This window comes from Mesocricetus auratus, unplaced genomic scaffold (assembly GCF_017639785.1).
Source record: "Mesocricetus auratus isolate SY011 unplaced genomic scaffold, BCM_Maur_2.0 Super-Scaffold_100004, whole genome shotgun sequence".
NCBI classification, from domain to species: Eukaryota; Metazoa; Chordata; class Mammalia; order Rodentia; family Cricetidae; genus Mesocricetus; species Mesocricetus auratus.
The window spans coordinates 28,460,727-28,470,531 of NW_024429189.1; positions in this window are offsets into that span (position 1 = coordinate 28,460,727).

The window sequence follows — 9,805 nt, forward strand, 5'->3', positions numbered from 1 at the left end:
TGGCCTGCTCATCTGGGAAGAGAAGCTAAACAGTGCTAGAATTTGCTGTGAGGATGAGGGATGCTAGCTAGGACAAACTGTGACTCAGGGTAGTCATGAGGGTCACTCACCCACCCTGTCTGGTGTCCCCTTTCCACCACACAGGAGGATCGCACTTGGTGGCCCAGTTCTGGTTGCTGCCACATACAGCTGGATCCTGCTAATATGAAGCTAACAAACGCAGCGTATACAACCGTCAGAGCTCTTAAGACCCCCGTTTCCGCTTGGCACTGATGACAGGCAACATTCCAGATGGAGATGACCCCCTGGTGTGGGTTCGGCAGTTACCGTGAGGAGTGAGTACCAGAGGCATGACCAAGAAGCAATTTCATATCCAGCCACTGAGACTCCGGTGCTGTTCCTCCTCCTGCATGACTGCCAATGACTACCACCTTGTTGTTTTCTTCTGCTGCCCACCCCCCAACAAGGGAAAAAAAAATAGAACTGGTATCACAAGGGGGAAGGGAATAAGGCATTTAAGTATTTTAGCTAGCAAGATCTTTATTTCCCAAGTTAAACTTTATTTGCAGAAAAGCAGCGATCATTTCCAAAAGACGCTTTTCTTATTTTTATCTGCAAACGTACTGAGTTAGTTTCTCTGGAAGTCAGGAACATTTTAATGCTTTAAAAAGTAAGACTGGCGGTTGAAGTGGGGAGGGGGAAGATATGGCTTCGCTTCTCCCAAGTGATGGGCTTACAGGCATGTGTCGCCACTCATGGCTCCTACCCAGTTCCTTTTCAGAGAATGCCTGCAACCAGTGTCTGAGAATAATAAGAATATTTACCGGAACTGTAGAGTTATCAATAACTTCTTGCGGACCATTACCATCACGAAATTTCAAAACTTTAACCAGGACTCTCTTCTTTGCTCACTGTAGTGACACATGACATCATTATGTCAGGTCATGATGTCATTAAGGAGACTTTCTGGAGAAATAAAAGGCAATCTTTTTCTCAGGTATTCTTACCGCCTCAGGGACAGGCTAAGCACTCAGATCCGGACAGCGTTCAGTTGCGGGTGACAGAAGCATAGCACAAAGGCTCAGCTGAGCAGAGTTCGTTTTCCTTAGGTAAGAAGTCTGGGAGCCAGGTGGGGAGGAGCATGCCTGTTCTCAGGACCTGGCTGGGTGAGGTTCTATGGAGAGTTCTAGGCCAGCCTTGGCCTACGGTAAGAGACTGGGTCTTAAAAGCTAACAGATGTCTGGAGGTGGGCAGTTCACTGTGAGGAGCAAGGCACGATACACGCTGTCTGAGAGTCCCCTTCCGCCAGTGTCTGTCTACCACTGTCCTGTAAGCCGCTCATTGTGGAGCCACTGGACATTATAGCTGTAAGGAAACCTAGGGGACAGGAAGGACGGCATTCTTGTTGTTGCTGCTGCTGTGGCTGCATTTTTGATTGTTTTGTTTGTTTGTTTATTTGTTTTTGAGAGAAGGTTTTATTTTGTAGCCCTGAACTCAATCACAGGGTCCCGTTAGCCTTGGTCTCCAGAGGACAGGGATCAAAGCTTTTTGTTGTTGTTATGCACAAAGGGGCAGCAGTTTTGATCTGGTCACCTGGCCACTGCAAAGAAAAGCAAAATGCTATTTCTGTTACTGACAAGGAAGGGTAGAACAGGTAGACAGCTAGCAGTATCTTTCAGGGGATTGTAAGCACCCTAGTCTTAGATTTTTTTGCTATGAAACTGGAAAGTGTTTACTGCCATCTTCCTGTTGTGTGCCTTAGAAACAGAGGTGCCAAGGGCTTACCTAAGGCAGGGCCACGTAATAGGTTGTGAAACTGGTATGGGAAGCTGGACCCCCTTTGGACAATGGTCTTCCTGTAATCACAAAAAAACAAAGCTAGAAAGTGGGTCAGGTTTGAAGACCGTGCTCCTTTAAGCCTCTGACAGCCTAATCCATTGCACAGAGAGCCAGCCCAGGGCATGGCCAAGGTCTCTTGGGCAATCTGCCAGCCGGCCCCCACGGGAGGCGGTTACGCAGTCATTCCTTCCCTGCTGTAACCACAAACTCCAGTCGTTCTTAGGCAGCTGTGACATGCATCTGGATTAGCTTGCCAGTGAGGCAGAGTTCACGAGTCCAGGAAGCTGGGCACATCAAAGATCTGGGAACCGACTTAGGGGGAGGGCAGGTTTGTCCCTCCCGGCCTCCGGGCTCAGGGTGTGTTTCAGATAGGCTAGGAGGCACTGTAAGTTCATGAAGAGAACTAGCTGGTGCCAACGCAATAAGTAAATATGTACAGAGATTCAGTCATCACAGTGCTGGGGGATCTGCAGCCACCCTGTTATCTCCATTCATTGTTTTAGTTGACTTTAACGGCTCCTGGGCCTGTAGTAAAACACATGAAGAAAGGCTTGGCTCCAGGCAGGGAAGCAGAGGCAATGGGAGCCAGCCATGGTTCTCAGGTTGTAAAATAAAATCTCCAGACCAATTGGACACTGGCCTGAGGCCATGGCAGTGATTAATGCCAGAGTGCTATGCGGGAACAGTCAGCCAGGTTGCACAGTGTGTGTATGTGAATGTATTTTGCTTTGCTTTGCTCTTCAAAGCGGCTTAATACGAAGCATACAATTTTCAGCTGTTTTGGCATGTAAAATAAAATTAAAAACTCATTTACTTTTCTCTTTTAATTAAGAACTTAAGCAACTCTCCAGAAGAAAAACCTAACTCGACACTCCAAACTGGTGACATCATTCTGTCACCCCAGATCTTTCTTAGTAGACATTGGTATATTTCACGCAGGTGTAATTAGTGTAGTAGACAAACAATTCTGGGTTCAACTTTTTTCGCTTAACCTTATTTCATGTAGACATTTTCAGACTTATTGGAAACACGTGTTTGGGGGTTTTTCCTTCAGCTGTATCCTGTTACATCGATCGGCTATGGTTTGCGTCATCATCTGTTGTTTGTGGGGTGTGTGGGCTGTTTTCATGGTTTTGCTGTTATGAATGATGCCATTTCCAGCATTTTTTTTGTTTAAATTCTTTCTTTTCTGCCTTTGGGTTATTTTTAAGGCTTGTGTTCTCCAAAGGACTTTGTCTGTGTCAATATTGTAAAAAGTTGCTTACTTCTTACTGTTTGCTTGTTTGGACTTAGTGTCAACAGCAATGTAGAAATAGATTTGCTTTACAGTATCGCCTGATGTGATACTGCCAGTCATTTATCTGTGTTTCTTAGCTTCATACCAGCCCTGCTATATTCTACTTCATAATTCTGGGGCCCGGGGCCTGCAAACTACATCTCCCAGGATTCACTTCTGGCAGGCTCCGCATTAAGTACTGTCAGTTGAAGGTGCCAGCAAACAATTAGAAAGGGAAGGAGGGGATGCCAGACCTCCCTTCCTTTTGGAAGTATTTCCAGAAATGACATCATTTCTGAATGCCTTCTCACTGGTATTCCCAGCATCCCTTTAGGCACTCCCAGAGACAAGAAAGAAGTGCAGTTCTGTTCTACTGTAGTATTTCCCTCTCCTTCCAACCCTGCTGCCTGCTTCCTAGCCACCTGCTTCCTGGCTCTCTTTCCTTATTAACCTACCTTTCTCCGTCTGATTGTCAGCTGGTCCAAAAAGATGGTTTTCCGTGTCAAATGCTTTCTCTTTGAAAATCATAGCCTGATCTTCCTTCCTTCTTCCTTCCTTCCTTCCTTCCTTCCTTCCTTTCTTCCTTCCTTCCTCCTCTGCCATTTTTGTTTGTTTATTTTAAGAATGAGTCTCACCATATAGGCCTGGCTGACCTGGAACTCACTATGTAGCCCAGGCTGATCTCAGACTTGCGGCTTCTGCCTCTTGAGTGCTGGGATTGTAGGCATGAACAACCATGCCTGGCTTCCTGTCCACCTTTTTAAAAAGTAGTTCACTATCAGTTGTTCTGTTCTTCTCTGTTCTGTTTGCTGATGGCTCTAATAAATATTTTAGTTAGACCTCTGTGCCACTCATGTTGAGAGAGAAACAAACAACAGAATTCCGTTAACTTCTTACTGAGCCAAGTGCTGGAAAGTTAGCTTTGTCACTTTGGTCACTTTTCATTTTACATCTACCTGTTATCCTTTCCTTTTTTCCTTTTTGCTATTTCCTGCTATACCAGTGATTGCCAACCTGTTTTTTTTTTCCTTTGAGAATTGTGGTTTAAAAACAATAATTGTTGGGGCTGGAGAGATGGTTCAGTGATGAAGAACCCTGGCCGCTCTTCCCAAAGACTGGCATTCAATTCCCAGCATTCAAATGGTGGCTCACAATTGTTTGTAACTCCAGTTCAGAGGCTCCAACACCCTATTCTGCTGCTGTCACAGCATGCACTTGGTGCACAGATATACATGCGGTCAAAACACCCATACACGTGATAGGAAAATAAATAAAAACCTGAAACAAAGCCTGTCAAAGATTGCATTTGTTTGTTTGTCTGGTTGTTTTGAGACAGGGTCTCTTTATTCAGTCCTGGCTGTCCTGGAACTCACTCTATAGACCCTCCTGCCTCTGCCTCCTGAGTGCTGGGATTAAAGGTATATGCTACCATTCCCCACCTGTTTAAGGTTTCTAAATTTCCCTCTACAGTTTGAAAAGATTTCATCCTTAACACACCTTTCCCAATTGTAGATGTTTGTTGGTTTACTCTACCTAATCAGCTGTTTCTTGGAGGACATTCTTTTTCCTGTTGTAGCCCACTTGCCTTAAATGCCAATCAACCAATCCCTGCATACCAGGAATAGGCTAGGACTGAATCAGGCCAACCAACATGCTCAACACCTATTCCCACTTTGTCCTACACTGTTACTGCCTTTGAATTAGACAGTGGATGACAGATTGCCCAGGTGAGGTGACTTCAGGGTTCAGATGTGGTGTTTCCATGTGTGTCCTGGTTGCAGTGGCAGCACCATCCAATTTGCAGGTGAACCAGCGTCAGGACGAAGGATGAAGTCAATGTGGTACAAGCTACGGTGGAAAACAAGATGACCTTCTATCAGATGGATCCAGATGACCTTGCTGAATTGCAGAATCCTCCTGTTTGATTTTCTAAATTAATTTATTTTTATTTCATGTGCATTGGTGTTTTCTCTTTTGCATGCATGTGTGTCTATGTGAGGGTACTAGAGTTACAGAGACAGTTGTGAGCTGGCATGTGGGTACTGGGAATTGAACCCAGGTTCTCTGGAAGAGTAAATGGTGCTCTTAACCACTGAACTGTCTCTCCAGCCTCACAAATCATCTTCTTAATTTTGTCCTACCTATGGCCTTGCCGCATAAACTAGCAATACTCTGTTAGTAGTTAAGCTCACCACAGGGAGTTTTTTCAGGTTGACCTCGGGAGACTGGTATATCAAGCAATAAGTAGTCATTTTTATTAAGATGCATAAAGTTAAATGTTGTGGTGCCTGCGCCACGAGCAAGTCCGAGGTATCGGGAAATGAAAGACAAGACAACCAACCATTTGTGCTAAGAGAATGCATCTGCCACCTTTGTTGCCAGAGAATGCATGTGTGTGGTCTTTATTGCAAGTGCTGAGCTCTCTCTCTCTCTCTCTCTCTCTCTCTCTCTCTCTCTCTCTCTCTCTCTCTCTCTCTCTCTCTCTGTAAAGAGGGAGCAGGCTTATATACAGGCTTACAGCACAGTGGGAAAACCCCAAGAGTAAGAGCTCATGTTTTTCCTCAAGCTAGATATTGATTTCAGGCAGGCAAGGCCAGGGCTGTAAGCCAGGACTAGAGAGCAGGATACACCTGTGGCTCTCAGATGGCAAGCAATGCCCAGAGATCTATGAGAGCTGGGACCCAACAAAATGTTTGTTCAATGTCTGTAATACTTGTTATCATTTATTATCTACTATTTTGCCAAGTAGTTAAAAATCATTGCCATTCAGAATATTTCAGAGATTGGAAGAAGACACTGGGCTTCACAGAAGCAACATGTTACTAGAAGCAAGCTTACTCTAAACAGCTGGTGCTTTCATTTGCAAAGTGTCCTTTAGCTCTGTCGCTGCAGGGAAAGCCTTGGAGCAAAAGGTCTTTCTCAGTCAGGCTAAAGCCTTTCCTCAGAAGCAGACACAAACCCCTCTGTACATTTGTTTATGCTGCATTTGTTTAATGATATGAAGACGTGTTGCTTTGCCTGCCTAAGGTACCTGAATGCTTTACTAAAAAGCTGCTTGGCCAATAGCCAGGTAGAGGAGGGATAGGTGGGGCTGGAGGGCAGAGGGAACAAGGAGGAGGAAGAGTCTAGGCTTGAAAGAGAAGAGAACAAGGGATAAAGAGAGTGAGGTGCCTGGGACCAGCCAGGCAGGCCGCTGCCAGACAGACACAGAGTAGGACACACAGCATGAAAGGAAAATAAAAAGCCCTGAGACAAGATGCAAATGAAGAGAAACAGTTAAGTTATAAGAGCTAGTGGGACAAGCCTAAGATAAGGCCGAGGATTCACAACTAATAATAAGTTTCCCTGTCATGATTTGGGAGCTCATTGGTGGCCGAAGGTGTTTGTCTCTAATACCTTACCACTTAACTCATACTCACGCCCTGCCCCTGATAAATGTTTCCCCAGTAGAGACTCTTGCCTTCCAGAGCAGCACAATTCAGCTTGGGCTGCAGAAGAACTTAAGTCACTTTACCAAAGACTCCTGGCAGGAAAGGGAGAGCTAGGCTGTGGATCAAGCGTGTCTGCAAAGCCCCGGGTCTTTTGATGACACCAGCTCTCGACAAGAGCATTGAAGGATGCTGCGGGACCTCTGAGTTAGGTTTGAAAGGGCTGTAGCTCTTGCTCTTGCCCTGGGAACTCCAGGAGCCTCCTGCTGCCATGTGAGAGGTTTGTTATGCTGGACCACTGTGTGGAGAAAATATGGGACAGCTAGAGATGTCCAGAAGCCTCAGTCCTCCTGCTCCCAGTTGCTTGACTCTTCCCAGCCCCCGCTACCCCAGCTATGTTCTGAGTACAACTGCAGGAGGAACCCTCATGAAAGAACCAGTCCAACTCAGATTTGTGAGCAAAATATCCAGTATCGTATGACAACACTAGGTCTGGAGTGGCTTACTAGCTGATGATAAGTGCCACACAATTTATGTATAGTCTATCAAGCAACATGTTCCCTGTCTAGTAGGGAAAGTTATCAGACCTTCTACTGCCAGCTCTCAAAATCTGCCATTTGGTCATTAGCACTATATTTTGAATAAGCTGCTCTTCTCTTGGACATTGGGATGTCATATTTTAATTCATTCATTCATTAATTAGTTTACTAATGGTGTTTGAGATAGGGTTTCACTACAAAGTCCTGGATGACCTGAAACTTGCCACACAGACCAGGCTAGTCCCAACTTACAGCAATCTCCTGCCTCTACCTCATAAGTGCTGGTATTATAGACATGTACTACCATGACAGGTTTAAATGTATTTTTTTTTTTTTGGTTTTTCGAGACAGGGTTTCTCTGTAGCTTTGGAGGCTGTCCTGGAACTCACTTTGTAGATCAGGCTGGCCTCAAACTCACAGAGATCCGCCTGCCTCTGCCTCCCGAGTGCTGGGACTAAAGGCGTGCGCCACCAACGCCCGGCCTTAAATGTATTTTTAATTAACATTTGGATGCAGTCTTGGCTTCTTATTGATATATTGATATTGATGATACATAGGACTTGTGTGTATCTAGCTACATTCTTAGTTCAGTCTTTCTTGAAAAATTAAACTTTTATTTTAAGATTATTATCGGGCTGGCCGGGCGTTGGTGGCGCACGCCTTTAGTCCCAGCACTCGGGAGGCAGAGGCAGGCGGATCTCTGTGAGTTCAAGGCCAGCCTGGTCTACAAGAGCAAGTTCCAGGACAGCCTCCAAAGCCACAGAGAAACCCTGTCTCGAAAAACCAAAAAAAAAAAAAAAAAAATTATTATCGGGCTGGTGGTAAAGGCACTTGTCTTGCAAGCCTGAGGACCTGAGTTCAATCCCTGGAACCCTGTAAAGGTTGAAGGAGAGAACTGACTCCACAAAGTTGTCTTCTGACCTCCATACAAGTACTGTGTGTGGTATTTGTTTAACCCTTATTCCACACATGTCACACCCACTAATAATAAACACAAATGAACTTCAAAAAGATTAACAGTATACATATAGTTATATAATGTAGTCATCTCCTGCACTATTTACTTACCTATGTCAAATAATCTTACAGCTGCGTGGTGGTGGCGCAAGCCTTTAGTCCCAGCACTCAGGAGGCAGAGGCAGGCGAATCTCTGTGAGTTTGAGGCTAGCTTGGTCTACAAGATCTAGTTCCAGGACAGCCTCCAAAGCCACAAAGAAACCCTGTCTTGCAAAAAACAAAACAAAAATCTTACAAACATATAGTAAATTATTATAAGAATACCGACAGTTCTACAATCCAGATACATTTCTGTCACTGTGAGGACTCTTCTTGACACATATTAGATTAGTGGTTCTCAAGCTGTGAGTGGCAACCCCTTTGGGAGTTGAATGACCCTTTCACAAGGATCACCTAAGACCACTGGAAAACACAGATATTTACACTATGATTCCTAACAGTAGCAAAATTACAGTTATGAAGTAGCAATGAAAATAATCTTATGGCTGGAGGTCACCACATAAGGAACATGAGGGCTGCAGCATTAGGAAGGTTGAGAACCACTGCATTAGAAATACCCTCCCTTCGGCTGTCCTTATACGGTCCTCAGCCACTGATCCGTTTTTCCTATCTGTAAGAATGTCAGTTCTGGGAGGTTATTTAAATGGATCCTGTAGTAGTTTGGGTTCACCTACCTTCCTCCCTCCCTCTACTCTTCTCTTCCCTCTTTGTTGTTTTTTAAGACAAGGTCTCACGAAATAACCCAAGCTGATCTCCAACTCAACTCCCATGTATCCCATGACACCAACTACACTTGGTCTAGGAAGTGTACTTAGACATCCTAGTCCTGGGAATGAGCCACCACACCCAGCTTGGTATTTTTTTTTCATTCAATATAATTCTCCAGAGAGAAATACAAGTTGAATGCAACAATCTTTCATTCCTTTTTTCTGCTGAGTAATAGCACTCATATATTAATTTATTTGGCCATTCTTCCTTTAACAGGGACAGATTGTTACCAGTTGTCATCTATTATGAATAAAGCTGTTATTGGCATTTTGTGTTTAGGTTTTCCTATGAACTCCAGTCTTCATTTCTCTGGGATAAATGCCCACAAGTATAATTGCTGGGTGATATGCTCAGTTAGTTTCTTTATTTTTAAGGAACTCTCAAATTGTGTTTTTAGAGAAGTGATAACATTTTATGTCCCCAGGAGTAACAGATGAGTGATCTGATTTCTATGCATGCCACCTGATTTTGAATAATACTTTTAACACAGCTTTCAAGATTAGATTTCCCTTCATGGATTCTTTGGTCGACAAGATTTAAGCCTCTAATATCTGGGTAGATTCCCAGGGTAGGATGGGGCACCCAACATTGAAAAGGAGATGAAGAGGCAGAGGGCATACCATCTCAGCTCAGGATTGCTGTCTTATTTTGGATCACTGACATCTTGTTTTAACTGGTTTCTATTGTAATTGTTCAGTAATCTCTTTCCCTTCAGGTAATCTTTTCAAAGCCACTGGAAAGCTAGAAGAACAAGAAGCAATAGATCAGCCATAAATGCACAAGTTGGTTTAGGAAGACCTTGGAAATCTTTGAAAGGTAACAAGCTTTTAGCTAGAACTATGCAGTCTAGCTAAGCAGCTGTTTGTCAGGGCACATGCCCTGGGAAATAGGTGATTCCCTCAATGAAACCTGGTAGTTTAATATCTGCTGGTATTTAC